The sequence below is a fragment of the Coptis chinensis genome, chromosome 2 (genome assembly GCF_015680905.1).
Source record: "Coptis chinensis isolate HL-2020 chromosome 2, ASM1568090v1, whole genome shotgun sequence".
Lineage (NCBI taxonomy): Eukaryota > Viridiplantae > Streptophyta > Magnoliopsida > Ranunculales > Ranunculaceae > Coptis > Coptis chinensis.
The window spans coordinates 10,965,755-10,983,408 of record NC_141457.1 but is presented as its reverse complement, the minus strand read 5'-3'; the positions used below and the strand labels follow the sequence as shown (position 1 = coordinate 10,983,408).

The following is a 17,654-nucleotide window of genomic DNA, read 5'->3' as shown; positions in this document are numbered from 1 at the left end:
ATGTCAATAACTGCAAAAATTGTACATCCAGGTAATTCAATTCTTAGCAGCTAGCCTTTCTTAGTCCTGTTGCCGCTCAGGTTGTTTCTGTAGCTAACTATTTTTTCTACTTGTGCTGCTGTTGGTATTACTATACTACCTAAAATTTCGGTACTTCATCTGCCACTTCTTAGGATATTTAGTTTGTTAAGTTGAAAAGGGGTGGGTCATGGGGGTGTGTGTGTTGGCCTCGATGTTACCCTTTTCTAACAATATTTTGAGATCCCTTAACCACAGAGAACCTTTTTAAGTATGCAGGCCTCGATGTTGATAAGTGAGTACTTTTATATGATTGGTTTTTTTGTTTAACATTTAGCTTCCAAGTCTGTTCTTTTGGGTACTAATGTTCAATCAATTTGTCCAATTTACAGAACTTGGAGTGTTGCATATTCGTTCTTTTCCCTTATTTCTTGTAAGCAATCTCATGGGCTTTTACTTTGTTGATATCTAGATTTTCTTTAGCTATCTCTTGGAAGCCTGGATTCATGATCATCTTATTCTTAGGTACATGCTTGCAGAAGGTCTTGGTCTTTCTGGGTCAATATTGTTCACATGAATGGTAAATTATTTTGTGATTTGAAAATAATATCCTTGGCAGAAAGTCTATAACTATTGGTTATTTTGTTTTTTATATTTTTGTTTCTTAATGTTTTTTCAGGTTATGAAGCATTACACCTTCTCAAATCTGTTAGAAAATGCACAACGATTTGTTGCTGCTTTCTTCCATATGATATCATTGTTAGCAGAAACTTTTGTGTAAGTGATTAGTAATCGTGCTTGGGCCCTTCTGTCTTGGTTTAATCAGCCTGTTTTGTCTTCAAAGAAATCAAAATTTTAATCACATGTTTTGTAACTCCTTAAACAACTTTGTCAATTTTAATATGTTCCAAGTGTTTTCTTTTTGACTGATGATGAAGATAACGTTCCAAAGTAGAGGGGAAAAAAGTGTAAGAACTGACAATCATGGATATATCAATGTCACATGTAAGACGTAAAATTTTATTTTCATAATTAACGTGCCATTTGTGCTTGTAGCCTTCTTTCTCTAAGTATTATTAGAATTTTGTGCTTGGCATTTTAGTTAGGTAAAAAATATAAGATTTTGGTTCGTAAATATGAGTGCATTTCTCTGCTTGTGTTTAGGGTTTTGCGAATGTTACCTCTAACCAGTTTGATATTCTTTTCCTGGAGGGCTGCAAATGTTTTTTCCTGTGGATACTTGGTGAATCTGGTTCAACCAGCAAACCAACAAATACCCATCAAACATCAAAAGGCCATTTGGTATAATGGTGAGAAGACAAGCTGCTGTCAATTATTTTCTAGAATTATACTTTTTTGTTTTTGCGAAATATCAGCAGTTTTGTTTGTAACAGGACTTAAAGGGGCTATGGATTTTGCCCTTTGCTCTACAATCAGTTCATGATCTCCCAGATGGACTTGGCCAGACAATATTCAATGCAACTACTGCAATAGTTGTTTTGACGGTGAGTAATCTTCTCAGCACTCTTTCTTTTCTTATTTATTTATGTTTATACTCGGAGGTGTATCTGAGGTGTTGTCACAGAAAATAGCATGTTTTGTTCCTGGCGAGATTCTGGTATTTTCTGATGGATGACTTTTCTGAGCCATCCCATACACTTTCTTTCCATGTTGTGTTTATTTTACCAAGTTTGTTTACATGTGAACTGTGAATTGAATTGTTTGTGTTGTTAATTTTTGTAGATAAAGTAATGTGTTCCCATTTCTAAAAGTAGATGCTAGGTAGTTGGATATTATAACAATGAGGATGTTCTGGCGGCATACTGTTTGAGCTAATATCCAAACCACTGTGCTATCTTTCACATACTAAATATTCCTAATAGTTTGGAATTGAAACTCTTAAGCAACAAAGTGAATGCAAAAGTTAGTTTTAACTAAAACTTCAACAAACGCAATTATTTATAAATCAATACTTAACAAAGCTATTAATGTTGTGAACTTGGCTGGTTAATAAAATACTAGTTTCTCAAAACTTATTTATTCGTTGTTGCATTTAGAAACACCCTTTATTGTGTTGTTGCAAGATTATTTTCCCTTTTTTTTTCTCAGTTATCCAAGTTATTGAATTTCTGGCTTCGCTTCACTTCTTATACGCTTTGAGGACTTTTATTAAATTTTGTATATTATGAGGTCTGATACTTTAATGTGAGCTGTAGGGCGTCCGAGTATCCAAGGGACTATGATGGAGCTTGCCTGCAGATGAGAATGTCCTACAACCCTGTGGCACATTTGTTCCTTTTCCTAGTACAATGGATAGATTGCCACCTTGCTGGTGCCCTTGGATTACTTAGAATTCTAATTTGTAAGGTCACGTACCTTCTATTTTGATGAGTTTGTTTGTATGAATTTTACAAGTGATGGCCTCTGAATTGATGAAGTTAACTATATGCTTCAGGTTTATGTGGATAGGACAACGACTATGTCAACTGATGAAAGAAAAGTGAGTATAAGGGAATTTTATTGTAAACATTCTGTCTTGAATGCAACTTTGATTTCTTGTGCTTTTTAATTACTATATGGGTTTCATATTATGGTTTTATCGTTTCTTCCTCCTGTGCTGTTTGGAGCAGCAGTGATATTTCCCTCTTTAATTCAACTTGAAAGAGGCATTACCGATATCTTACCGATATGGAAGATAGAAAACATAAGGCAGTGTGTATTGAAAGGTATAGAAGAAGAGATGACGTGGAGTGTAAAAAAAATTCAGAGATAGATATTGAAAGAGAAGAAGAATGTGGGATTTGCATGGAGATGAACAGCAAGATTGACTTGCCTAACTGTAACCATGCTATGTGCATGAAGTGCTACTGCAAATGGTATTGCTTTACACCCCCTCCTTTTCTTCATCTTCTCCATTTGTTACCCTATTATTTCAATAGTAATTGTGATTTAGTATTTGTCATGCATTTTCTTTTATCCTTTCTAGTTCTTTGTTTATTGATTATCGAAAGATATTTGAAGCATCAAGGTCGATGATAGGCTGGGTTATTTTGGACATTACTTGGTTTGATAGGATTCTATCGCAACATCTAAACCTTAGATAGAAAACCAGTTTGGTTTCTTCAACAAACTCCTCAATCCTGCTATGGCACTGTTGATCAAGAGAAATAATGAACAGTGTAGGGACACCTTTGACCATGAGCTATATCTAGGGACTAGAGGTACACTGTTTTATTACATATTTAGAAGAACCAATTTCAGATTCATATTTTAATGATGATTCATTTTTAAGATCATTTTTCGAAAATAACTTGGAATTTTGTCGAGTACCTAAATATCTCAAACCTCTTTTATTACAATGCACCCTATGATTGGGGGCAGTAGGCGAGGTGTTACAGTTTAAGCCAAAGTGGTGACTGGTGAGTGTTTAGCTCCAACTCGGCAAGGTATAAGTGTATGCAGATATTATGTATTGCGCTTTATGCGAGATTTAGTAGAGGATCCTGGTTTACCACTCAAAAAGAAGGTGACTGTAAAGTAGCATTACTTTTCATATAGTCTTAGCTAGCTTATAAATTGGTGTATGTGTAAATATGGTAGGCAATGCATTGCCTACATTATTCATTTTCATAATATTTATAATATATTTTTCGTCGAACAGGTATTGGAGTTCTCTAGCAAGAAGAGTTACACTACTGAAACAGATGAACTTCGTCTTGAATTCATCGACTTTATCTAACAATTTACTTGAGTAGTTAATTTGGGTAAGTAGGTTTCCATATTTTCCCTTTCTTTATGTATATATACTTTTCTTATCATTTTTTTTTACATGTACAATATACCCTTCTTGATACACTTGCTTTTTAATTTTATATACTAGTCATAGTGGAATGACGACTTCATGATATGATGTAGGTGCATGGATTGATTAACAGATGAATAGATGGCAGCTAGATTTTTTGGTGTTGGAAGTGCGCACAACAAGCTAAGATATTGCTAGGGTAGTATTGGCGCTATGTAGTTGTTGTTGTTTTTTTTTTTGGTATTGGAATGACTTATTTTGTTGGGAGTCAAACTAGATGATAAATACTTGGTTTGATCGATGAAATCAATAGAAGTTAATTGTTTTGAATGTTGTTTCTTTCTTCTCGAGCGGATGTTGTTTCCATATTATAAAGCAGGTTAAAGTGATTTTGGTTGTGATGTTTTGATAAATGTATGTGGATGTTGTTTCTGTCATAAAGTAGGTTAATGGGATTTTGGTTATGATGTATAGGATGCAGGTTGAGAAATGAATACGATCGAATACAAAAATGAGAGAAAGTTTTTTTTAAAAAAAAAAATCATTTGTCTCACTTTTGGAAAAAGTGACATAATATCTATTAAAAGTGACACAAATTACCACTCTTATGTGTCACTTTCTTTTTCATACGAGTTATATAGAGTTGATTCCCAAAAGTGACACAAGAAGTAAAGGGTTTTTGTTTCACTTTTGACATACTTGTGTCTCACTCTGGTCCAAAAGTGACACAACTAGTATACTTAATGTGTCACTTTTGATGTACTTATGTCTCACTCTGGTCCAAAAGTGACATAACTAGTATACTTAATGTGTCACTTTTGACATACTTATGTCTCACTTTAGTCCAAAAGTGACACAACTAGTATACTTAATGTGTCACTTTTGACGTACTTATGTCTTACTCTGGTCCAAAAGTGACACAACTAGTATACTTAATGTATCACATTTGATGAAATTATGTCCCCACTCTGGTCCAAAACTAATACAACTAGTGTCACTTTTGACAGGCACTGTGACACTCTTTCTTAAAACTGACACAAGAGGTTATTTTTAAGTGTCACTTTTATTAACAAAAAGTGACAGATTTAGTAAGGCTTTTGTGTCACTTTTGGTAGAACTTTATGTGTCGGGGGCTTCTAGGTCACTTTAGAATTAGTTTCAAAACTGACACAAGTGACTTATTGTGTCACTTAAAAAATGACACAAAAAGCCCTTCTTTTAGTAGTGTAAGAAGAAGACATAATGAAGAACAATACATTTCTTTTATTAATCTAATGAATACTGAAGAACAATAACTAACTTAAGTTTAAACTAATAACTAAGTCTAAGTTCTAACTATCTATATCTAATTAATTATATCTATCTATGTCTAAGTATATGTCTAGGTCTAAGTATATATCATATTGAGAGTTATGCCTTAGTCTTCTTTATATAAGAGAGGGCTAGGTTTACAATTTCGTGCATGGGCTTTGGAGCCATGTTTTGGGCCCTTAAATCAAGCCCAAAAGCTAATTACATGTCCAAAAAGGGTTTCTCTGTTAGAAATTACTGCAATAGCCTTTTTGTCCACTTTTTCTCCTTTGATTGGGTCAAGGCCTAGACCGTTAGAAATCTTTTTATGAGCCGATCCTTTTGACATATAATAGGCCCAATTATGAGATATGAGTCCAAAGATACGGCCTGAGGAAGTTCCATTGACTTTTCTGCTCTATTTCTACCGGCGTTGACTTTGACTTTTCAGCTTTGACCGGGCTTTAAAAAGGCTTTTTCTCCTTGAATCTTGGCCTTTAATCATAAAACTTCTTAACAACCAACATTTGCTCCTTTAAAAAAAAAGAAGAAACATGTAAATGTTTGGCAGTTGTTTAGTTTAATTATGGATATAATTGGTAAAAAAAAAAACATTTGCTCCTTTATATCGTAAAAGTGACATGTTTCTTCACATATTTGACTCTAATGCCTGGAATACATAAACGGACGTAAACTGTACTAACTCATATTTATTATACACATAATTGGTCTAAATGTAATGATATTAAAGGGTTAAAACTACAGTTTTGGGCTCTTATCAAACCACCCCCAAACAATATTTTGCTTGTCCCCAAACAAATATGAGAAATTAATATAAGTGACCAAAAATGGAGTTCTAACTAATCTCTTTTCACCGAGTGTGATTGCATTGACCATATACAACAATACCTTAAACCATTAGGAATTTCCTAGTGGACGAGTTATAGCCTCATGAGAGTTTTCCAGCGAAGGTACTCACAAACTTCATTTATCCTACAACGACCACTACTACAGAATGACACATATACCACGGTCAATAAGAATGTTTATACCACGGTTCTTTCAAAAACCGTGGGAAATACTTATATACCACGGCAGAAATTTCTTTGGTCATTGGTTTACTAGTATATGTCACAGTTACATGAAAACCGTAGGATAAGTTGGGCCATATACCATGGTTAGTTTTTTTTTCAGCATGAGAGTACTCCACATCCCCACTACCTTAAACATAAACAGTGGTATATAAATTTTCCACTTTCTACTGTGGTTTATGACTTTATGCCAAATAGTCAAATACGCAAAAAAAAAATGCACAGTACGAAACTCATTCAAATTGGATTCCCGCTATTCTCTCGATCTCTCCCCACAACTTCTACAGTTCTACGACTCTTAGGATTCCCACAACAGTGAGAAAACGGCGGCCACTACACCATAACAAAGGTAAGGAATGGATTTCTTCTCGACCTCAACTCAAGAACACAACAAAAAGAAACCCTTCCCTCTTAACTCCGCATGATGTTTTCTCCATGTTTCTTGATCTATTCGAATTCCACCTCATTTTTGTTCATCTTCCCCAAATTTCGATGAAATTGAACTAAAGGAAGCAGTTTTTGTTCATCTCAATTTCTTCATCTCAGACAAAGGTACCATCTTTCCGATTTTTTAGGGTATCTATACTACTACTTTCGACGAAGTTCAATTTTATCTTTCGCTATTTTGGTTTTGTAATTCGTGAATTCATTTTCTAGGGTTTATAAATTTCCTGTTGATTGAGTTTTAAATTTAATTGTTTTTACCAGCTATATCAGTCGTCATGGGGACTAAGAGATTACCGTATCCTGACAGGGTCTTTGATCTTGTCCACTGTGCGTGTTGTAGGGTACCGTGGCACATTGAAGGTATTTCTATCTTGCAATCACTACACCATAATAGAATATTTGCAACACGCACTTTTTTTGCTTTGCAACGGTTATTTACCGTTAGTAAGTTGTCAACGCTATATAAGCGTTGGCAATGTTGTAAAGCATTACTTAATTTTGGTGAATTTCCGGAATTAATTGCTAACGCTTGAAAATCGTTTGAGAAGTGTTACAAATCCAAAAAACCAAAACATCATCGAAATTTCGAAAAGAGGGAAACAAAAAAGAAATCACGCTCTCTCTTTCTCTCTCACAGCCGCTAGGTTAGGGTTTTCTTATTTTGCTAAGACGATGATGAAGAAGAAGAAGGAGGGTATTCTTCTGTTTCTTCTCAAGAACACGACTTGAAAACTTGTTCTAAAGAATGAAGACTTCGTGAAGACGAAGAAGGTGTCCCACCCACTACCCTCCGTGAAATCTCCATTCTCAGAATGCTTTCTCTAGATCCCTCCGTTTGTCGGTCGTATAAATAATCAATCTTTATTTAATTAGGCTTGTTTTATTTATTATTATTAGGGTTTAATTAGTTTTTTTTTGTTCAAATTAGATTGTTGGATGTTAAACAAAGCACGGAATAAAGAAGGGAAAATTGTTCTCAGATCTTGTTTTTGAATACATGGACACCGATTTGAAGAAGTTTATCTGCGGAGTTTTGGTAATAAGGGGAGATTATTCCGCCTCGGACAATTAAGAATCTCATGTACCAACTTTGCAAAGGAGTTTCTTTTGCCATGGTCATGGAGTGTTGCATAGGGATCTGAAGCCTCACAATCTTCTCATGGACCCAAAGACAATGATGCTTAAGATAGTCGATCTCGGTCTTGCTCGGCGTTCACTTTGCCAATGAAGAAGTATACTCATGAGGTACTTACTACATATAGTCCCTGTGACTATGATGTTAAAATTTGTTAGTTAGATAGTAATGTTGAATTTGAACGATGGTTTAAGATCCTTACTCGTGGGGTATCGAAAGCACTTCTTTGAGCTACGTGATTTCGACCCGATGAGACATCCGGTCCGCATTGGCTGTATTTTTGGTAATAAATCACTCTTACTTGTAAGAATTGTTTTAATGTGGCTCGTTTGTATGTATGAAATTATTAATGGGTGATACTTTTATGTTCTCAATAAATAGTGAACTCATCCTTTGGTAAAGCAATTTTCCTTAGAGATTTTGAATTGCAAATGACTCATCCACATTTTCAGTGTTCGCTTTTGAGTGCCTTTCTCATTTTACTTTCGAGATTTGTTCTTGGTAATGTGTCTAATTCTTCGCATGCTGATTCGGGCTACTTGGTACTGATTTTTCTGTTGCACTATCTAGAGGTATGTTTTCCAATATATCTGTTAATACTCACATGCAAATGTATGCCTGAAATGACTACTTATGTTCTTTCTTTCTTTTTTGCTTTTTTTTTTTATATTTTTGTTCTGTAGACTGCAAGATTCAGACAGGTTTGGGATGAGGCTGCAAAAAACACAGCATACTTGAAGTTATGCCAGGTAAATATACAAGTTTTTCTTATATCCATAAATTCAATCGGATCTGCTTTCATGTTAAATGCCCATTTCTTATATCTGATTTTGGAATATAGGATGACAATTTACCACTCTACTGATATGGCTCTTTGTTACCATATCAGTAGAGTGATATGGCTCTTTGCTACTGATATGTCCGAAGGTGAAGGGAAAGAGAATTAATTTTGAGACCACGTGTCTTGGATTATTTCAAGTATAATCAATGTTATTTACATAACTACTGGAGCTATGATTGGTTTCTTATTAGATGCTAGAGTTTAAGAGGTGTGAAGAATTAGGTGATCTTTATCTTGAGTTGTAATGATCAATAGAAAGATTGAAAATGAAATCTAAAGTTTAACACCTCTATGAAGAAAGTTACCGTTTAGGATTTGTATATAAAGAAGAAGAAAGGTGAGATCAATAAAGCAGATATGTTTCTTTAAGAACTTTAAATACTGAATTGAGTTTCTTATTATTTTTTGTCTCTATGATAAACTCCTTAGGAAAAGCAAATTTAAGTTTGAAGCAATCCCAGTGCTAGATACAGCCTATGGGCTGGTATGATATGTTCATTTGTTACTTTGTGTGGCGTTTTACTCTCCTCTATAGTTAAATAGCAGTTCTTAGTATCAAGAATGAAGTAAAGACAGAATATCAAAAACATCTGTCTTGATATACCTGGAATATTAGGAGCTCTATCAAATACATAGAATTTTTCTTATATTGGAATAAGTGCAGGTGGCCTGTTGAGGGATTGGGCTAAAGGACCTTTATATATGTTGTCGATGATTTCTAATCTGCTCACTTTCTTAATCCATTTACACATTTCATTCCACTGTCCAAGTCCCATTTCCTTAATTTTTCCCTAAGTGATCGTTTCCACATCATTTCATCTTTGTTGTTGTTTTATATATTTCTATTGATGACATTGATTCTCTTAAAAGGATATGCTTTTATATTGTAGTGACTGACGTTCATGGAAGAACATTTGGAGTGTGGACACTTCTGACTTGCACCCTTTGCTTTCTTTGCGCATTCAACCTTGAGAACAAGCCGCTGTATGCCGTGACCTTCCTATCATTCATCTATGCCTTGGGCCACTTCTTGAGTGAATTTCTAATCTACCATACAATGGCCATTGCTAATCTAACAACAATTGGCTTCTTTGCAGGTATGAAAATTCCTACTATAACCTGAGGTCATTTTCTTATAACTTGGCTATTCTAATTATGAAACCTACGTCTCATTAGCCTTTCACCGAGTTGCTGTCTATGGCATTCCATTTGGTCCGACTCTCACCACCCCTGCTTCTTAATCTGTTGGGTCATTTACTGATTCAAGATCAATTAGTGCTAGGTCAATGGGGGTTCAGCCACCGGGTCCGCTTCGATCTCCAACAATTTGCCATGGGTCTCCATCTCAATCTCGAGATGTATCTCGCACCTTTGGTCGGATAATCCCCGGCGAAAGTGAATCTCGTTCTCGAGCCGTGGGGGATGTGGCTAAACCGGAGCAGGACTAAATGTTACCTTTAGATCCATAACCCGTTATCGATCGCGAGATGTATGAGCAGCAGGATCTGCTTCATTTTTACTTCATAAACTAGCTCTATCATTGCTTCCTCCGCTACTATACTACTGTTGGGTTCTCGACCGGATCGGGTAAACAACTCCGCACAATCTATTTGGATCAACCACCCCCTATGTCTTTGCTCGCATCGATTCCCTCGCTTATCTTTGGTGGCTCGCCAACTCGGATGGATCCATCGCTATTGATGCCGCTAGGTCTCTATCTCGATCCCCGAAGGTATGCGGCTGAAGTGATGCGGTTATGCATCCGCCCCGCTACCGATGGATCAACATATGCGCCTATAATGCCACTAGCACCGCTGGTGGATATGCCACATCGCTGGCTAGCTCTTCACCGGTAATCGGATATGCAAAAGGTATGGATCAATATATGATACACTTGGCTTAGATGCGGTCTCGATATCCAATCGGATAGGCAACTAGGTATGTTACTGGGTATTACGCTATTGGTTGAAATGAATCAATCGGTTATGCCGGTCCTATACCTCTAGGCGTAGATCTTTAATAACCTAGGTGCCCCGGATCACATTAATCAACGGAATCAACTGCTTCTTATAGTAATGCTTAAACCGCTCTGTAGGATCTAGTAATGCTGGCGGTGGTTCCCGATAATGAGATTTGATCGACTAGCTCAACCGCTTATTCAACGAGAATCTACTACTTAGTGAAATGTTAAATTTCGTACCGTCAGGTTTAGGGTCTCTTTCAGGATGGGGAGTAGTGGAGGAACGTTCCGCGATTCCAGATTTTGAAAACTCTATTCTTACGGTTCACTATCTCCCGCTTCACTATTTTCTTGCTAAGATGGAGTTAGAATAGCCACATCTTGATACCAACATAGATCTAATTTCTACTGCCCTAGCCCAACCTAACATGCCAAACAAACCTTGGTGGAGCACTAAATCATTCGTTCTCTTTATTTCCTCCCTTTACTCATAAAGGAAAGAAAAAGGTTTTGAGCAAGCAACACAGGTGGGGCACTTCCACACAATTAATTCCTTTTGAGCTTCCACTTATTGGGAAGTAATATATTGTGCATATTTGACTAAGTACACAAGCACATAAGTTTTGTTTCATTCATAACTTGCACTAGTACATACATAGCTAGTCATGGAATGAATACTTTATATATATTATTGAGCAATGGAGCACATGAGCCTCATTGTTTTTTATAACCTGTTATACTAACTCTACAAGAATGCGTGGCTCAACCACGTGTCAATGTCTTCACAATTTATCATTATTTGTTGACTTTTTAGGTTTGGTTTTCCCCATTGGTGGACTACTCGGTATCTGAGTTTGCATTGTGCTTAAGGAATATAAAACAGGTTAAACAAATCTTTCGTACAACTCTTTCTTACCTTTTTTTTTATCTACAATTTCTCTGCCCCATTTATCTCTGTGTTTGAAACTAATGTCTGGATGACTAGATGCTTCTAGTTGGGTTAGCTCTATATATTATCATTGGACACAAGTGTTAGTTTGAAAATTTGAATTTCACTTGGTACAAAGTAGGTCGACCTACTCTATACATTATTATGTTCCGACCCCTTCTTTTTAGAGTTATTTTGGGTCCATGGCTTGCTAGTACATGTTGATGCATGACAATATTTTTGGACAGTCCTAGGTTTATAGAAGTGGTGCTTTTGTTTATATATAAAGTGTTTCAAAGCCTTTTAGAATATCATTTTGTTGTCGTTCAATGTGTTGTTCAGTGTGTTGTGTAGGGTATCAATTTGATGGAGGGAAAAGCAAGAAGCAGACCAAAATAATTGCTCCCCAATCAAATGACCATGCTCACCTCGAGCTCCTCGTCAAGGTAAAAGCTTAAAATTCCACCTTCCATTTTCTCATTTATTCAACTTCTTACTTCTTTTAGGTGGATTTTCAAATATTTAATTAATTGCATGAGTTTAATTAGTAATATTGTATTTATAAGTTCATTATTTGTTTTGTGAATTTTTAGGAATTAGATGGACTTTGTGGAGCCGCACTAGGATTTATAGTGAGTGAAGCCATCACCAATACTTGGTATTGCAATGATTCGAGATTGTTTGGAAAGTCGTATTGAATATGTTACCCTTATTTGTAAATATGAATTTGTAACTCTTAGAAAATATTTTGAAGTTATATTGCATATATGGTTTAACAAATATTCTATTTTTTTTTCAGTCTTTTGTTTGTGTTTGCTATTATTTACTTGTTAAATGGTATGAAAAGTCAATGCGGACTTTATCATGGAATTGAGATGTTTGTTTTAATATAGAAATGAGATGTTTGTTTCAATATTGAACAAATAGTTTCAATATTAAAAAAAAAAAAAAAAAAATATATATATATATATATATATATATATATATATATATATATATATATATATATATATATATATATACCACGGTTTGGCATAAACCGTAGTGTTTAGTATAACTATATACCATGGTATTATAACACATACACTAATATAAACCACGGTTTCAATAACTTATATGCCATGGTTATGTTGACAACTGTGGTATATAATGGGCATTACAAACCACGGTTCTTTGAAAAACCGTGGTATCCGTTAAACATATATACCACAGTTTTGCTATTATTATATACCACACCACCTATTGTCACGGTTGTATAACAATGGTAAATATATTTATACCACACTTAAAAACAGTGGTATAAGTGTCATTCTGTAGTAGTGGACTAAGAAATAAAAGTATCGTTTCCTATTTTATTCTCAGATATCTATACATCTCACTAGCAATGAATACAGAATAATTAAGTCGAAATCTAAACTAATACGTGCATAATAATCAATCATCTATGAATAAACATATATATAATGAACTATGCTATGAAATGCAATAACAGGTCCATTTCTGAAATTTTGGAATAGCGCCCTTAAGTAGGTCCTCACATATATGTCAAGATAAAAACCACTATAATTTTTCCACTCAAGTTTTGCTCACTCCAGTGCGCAGTGGGCACACTTTACCTTACAATCTCAATGACACACAAGAAAGCCGAAGTCAATCAAACACATCTGTCACTTACTATCACACTAACCTATTCCTAATTGAGTTAGATGTCTTTATTAGGTGTTGCGGGGATTAGGAGATGGTTTCAAAAGGAAGGAAATGGATATTAAAAAAGAACCAGTCTGAGATAATACACTCTTCATATTATGTAACTAGAGAAAACATTGTTCTTTACTTTGCTTTTTCACTTTGTTTCCATCCTTAGACATTTTTTTTTTCTTTTGGCTTTTGGCTTTTGACTCATTTGATTCTATTTTTGGAGTTCTAACTTTTTATTTTATTTATTTATTTATTTTTCTTTTCTTTGGATGGAACTTTCTTTTTTTATTTGAAGCAACTAACAAATTCTTGGTTTCAAAGGTTTTTCTTTTTATTCTTCATTTCATCTCTATTCTTAGACTCATTAAAAAATGGGTAGGCTGATTTTTATTTTTATTTTGTTTTGTAAAAGGGTACAAGATTTGCGGTTTATGAAAGGCTAAAGAAAGGCTCAAAGGGGCGACTAGCGGAAAATTATTTCATAAGGTTTGAATTTCTGGCTATATATATCGATCCAAAAAGGGCCTAAATTCTCGCTTAGGATATGGTATATTGATCAAGCAAGTGGACGTGTGATTTCTCTATTCAGAATTTACTTCTCCCTTGTGTCATTTCTAAAATATTTCACTGATATAATGCTTTAGGCTATATTCTCACAGGATTTGTAGAATAAGTACTCTAGCCTAGATTTCAGAAACTTGTTGCCAAACAATCATATATACTCATGCAATACATTTATAGAAAGATGCAATGATTATTACCTACATATTAATCTAAATTTCTAAAAATTAATCTAATATAAGAGCTAATGTGAAATAACTAGACTAATATCATCATAGAGAAAGAAACAATACCAATATTCCTAAATGTATACCATAAAAATTTTATTTATATTTATGAATTTTTAAAATTTTTTTACTATAAAACAAGTGCATATTATACATGTATTATCCTAATAGGTGATAATCCATAAAAACTCAACTAGATTACTCTAACCTTATTCTTACGGTATCAATTATTTATTTTCTACTCTCACATGTATATTCATGCAATATATAGAGTACGGAATCGTTTCACTCCTAAACTACCAAGACATAATAGAATCCAATTAATCAAATACAAGGAAACAATAGTGAGAGTAATATTTATAGAGGTGAATTTATACTATGAAACTAAATATATGAATTTAACTTATACTAATTTAACTAAGCAATTGAATATGATTTGAATAAAATATGGAGAAGAAATTAGGGGGATTTGATTCCACTTTGATTTATTCCTAATATGCTAGTGTAGATTATTGCAATCCTAACCAATTAATATTAAGTATTTGATCCCTAATTATTCATGGCAATCTCTTCCAACTAATAATTAGCATGTGAGGAAGTTCAACCCATTCTCATGGCGAATCAACTAACCTACTAGAGTGAACACTACTACAGAAAAGCTCATATACCACTGTTATTTATAGTGGTAAAAAGCCTTTAGCCACTGTTTTTATACCGTGGTAACAACCACCATGACAAATACTTCTAACAGAACCGTGGTATTAAGTATCCTCTATTTACCACGGTTTTTGAAAAAACCGAGGTATTATGATATCAGAAACTGTGGTTAATAGTCTTTACGTACGCTGTGTGTGATGTCAACCGTTACCACTGTTTGATTCAAACCGTGGCTTATATAATCCCCTTAAACCACTGTTCTTACACAATCGTGGTTTATACTTTTTTTTAAAAAAAAAAAATCCCCTGATTATTTAATTTCAACCTGCATATATTTTCACCGAATCCACACTAACTTAAAAAACACATTGCTCAGACAATATATTTATCGTGCAACAAACAAAAGAAACAAATTTTGACCATACAACAGTGAATTGCTAAAAGAATTTGATAATTTTCGCGTCAATAAAAAAATAATAATGACCAACTTGTTCTTCGTTCTAAAATATCAAAGGAGTAATATATTTGTTCCACCTATACATCAAATGAGTTTTACAATGAAAAATACAAATGTTGAGATCAATCCCCAAACCTTAACTAGAAGGGTCCAAACCTAGTTAAGACACTATGACCGGCTCGAACATTCCATTAGATGAACTTCAGAATTTCAAGTCGAACAACATCAAGTTCATCTTGTGCATAGGTATCTTTGAGTGTTAAGTGTCATCTGCACGATCAATACCATAAAATAATAACTTAATAACGAAGAATACCATAAAATAATAGAATGCTAAAGAAATATAAGCACAAGCAGACATTTTAATAATATATAATGTGTAAACTACAATTTACCTGCCCTAAATCAATTGTTGCCCCCCAAATGACGCTTGACATTTGTTTACTTATTTTTTTGTTTCCACAATCTAAAGTGTAAATCTTAGGACAATGTAACATTTGAGTTATATATCACGTGTAAATAAAATACTTACATACCTATTGCTTAATCCCCTGTTTTCTTATTTGCATTGTTGCGCTGCCTAACTTGGGTGTTGATATATGGAGGTTGGGCTGCTTTGGGATTTAATGTCCTCTGAAAGCCATTAAACATCAACAAAGAAAGTGAGTATACAATGCATACTATTTGCGACATCAACATGATAACAACTAATATGAAACCATAAAAGTCAAAGGAGTATAGAAAATTTATTTCGAGGTAATTGTTTATTTTCACCAGCACCCACCTTTTGTGAATGATTCAGACTCTCCACAGGAGTTGTCTGATTTTCTATAAGCACCTCAGGATTTGAAATTTCTGTTTGGCCAGGGCCAAACTCATTGGGAACATTTGCAGCACCAACATCTTTCATCTCTACATCAGATTTAGCACCTTCCTTGGATGCTACGATAACATTTGGGCTCTTACCTTCCGTCCACCCCGGATAAAGCAAAGAGAAGAAGGCGACAATCGCATCACTTGTTGAGACATACAATTAGATGATGAGGTGCTAAAAGGACTGAACTTGCCACCAACTAAGGTCTTGTGGGAATCCCATGCTTTTGCCGACCACGCCAGTTCTTTGGATACTTGGCCCCGGCTACAATATAGTCGACGATAGGGCTGACCGTGTCGAATGTAGTGTACATTAGGGACGAGAACCCGCAAGGCTAGTAGAGCCCGGCAATGACGTTTTGATCGGGGAACCTAGTCCAGGTCTTATATGGAGAGCACTTTTGATTGTGCGACTTTAAGCGGTGAAGCCGCGAATGAAGGAGGGGCAATGCGAGCACCGACGCAAGTCGCGGTTAACGTATCATAGGATTTGGAGCCAAAGAGGACTTCAGTTGGTGGTCCTTTCCCGACATTTATTTTAGGTTTTGTGTTGTGTTTGATGTTACTTTATTATGAGGAGCTTGTTGTATCGAGATCGGTGAAATATCTTCGAGAACGAAGGAACTAAAGCTGAACTTGATGGAATTCCCGGCACTAACGCACCTGCATCATTAGCATGTTGGATGAACTAGAAATCAAAAGACCCTTTTGTTTAGCAAACACCATTATCGACTTTTTCGCATTCAACAATGGGGTCTTTGGTCGTGGTGGCGGGAAAAAAAGTGAAAAACAGTTTTTTTTCCTTATTTTGTCATAAACATATGAAATTTAGAGTGCATCGATATAGATTAATGGGTAGAATCTTGTACATATAATTCATTGGGCATTAAACCGAATGTATCAAGTATGTTAGTCGTATGTACATGCCGTACAAATTGTCTCTCTTTTCTTTTGTGTGTGTGTGTGTGGGGTGTTGTGTAGCTAGTGGAATTTGGCTGAGTCTATGGAACAATAGAAAACATTTGTAACATACTTACAGAACATGCAGCCGAAGGCATATTAAGTGCATGTGAAACCGCTCGACGAAGTTGCAAGTCGCGGCTTCAAGAAGTCGTGGATTCTTTGGATTACCAGCCCCACCTGAATTCAAGCTAGCCTGACGCTTCCTTATGATTGTCCATCTCTACATATCTCACATTAAACAAACAATTATTAGTAGAATTAGAGAGGAAAGAAGAGCATGTCAATTATCAAGCATGTTTTTAAAAGTGATAATGAAAAAGCCCGAATTGAGTATCAGGAGACAGCAAATATATCCACCTAAGTAGGATACCAAGATTTCTTTCAAATAGTATAGGCTGGGGAAAAATTGATAAAACAAGGCTAGCCCATGCCCGTGCTCCACCGAAAGGTGTCTGGAAGCATCATTTGAAGTGGGTTTCTGAATATAGAAGCACCTACTTGGTTTATTGTATCATTTTTAATCACTACTAGTTCCCAACACACATCTTCATTAGTGCGGAGACATGGCTGCATCAATTTTCTTGAAACGAGTTAGCGATCTATCAATTCCCTATTCAAAGCGCATAACTAGTAACGTAATATAACCGCCCGATTTCAACATCTTTCGCAAACCGGTATACCGGAGTAGCATACCACATGAAGTAAC

At 35.1% G+C, this 17,654-nt stretch overlaps 1 pseudogene across 1 annotated transcript; it reads left to right on the top strand.

Moving 5' to 3' along the window:
• Positions 1 to 4,150, top strand: LOC147514850 (uncharacterized; annotated as a pseudogene). Its single transcript, XR_015212956.1, has 10 exons — positions 1 to 31; positions 698 to 795; positions 1,183 to 1,320; positions 1,413 to 1,523; positions 1,762 to 1,766; positions 2,235 to 2,385; positions 2,474 to 2,540; positions 2,649 to 2,894; positions 3,680 to 3,782; positions 3,934 to 4,150. The product of XR_015212956.1 is annotated as an uncharacterized LOC147514850 (transcript).
• Positions 4,151 to 17,654: the final 13,504 nt, after the last annotated feature.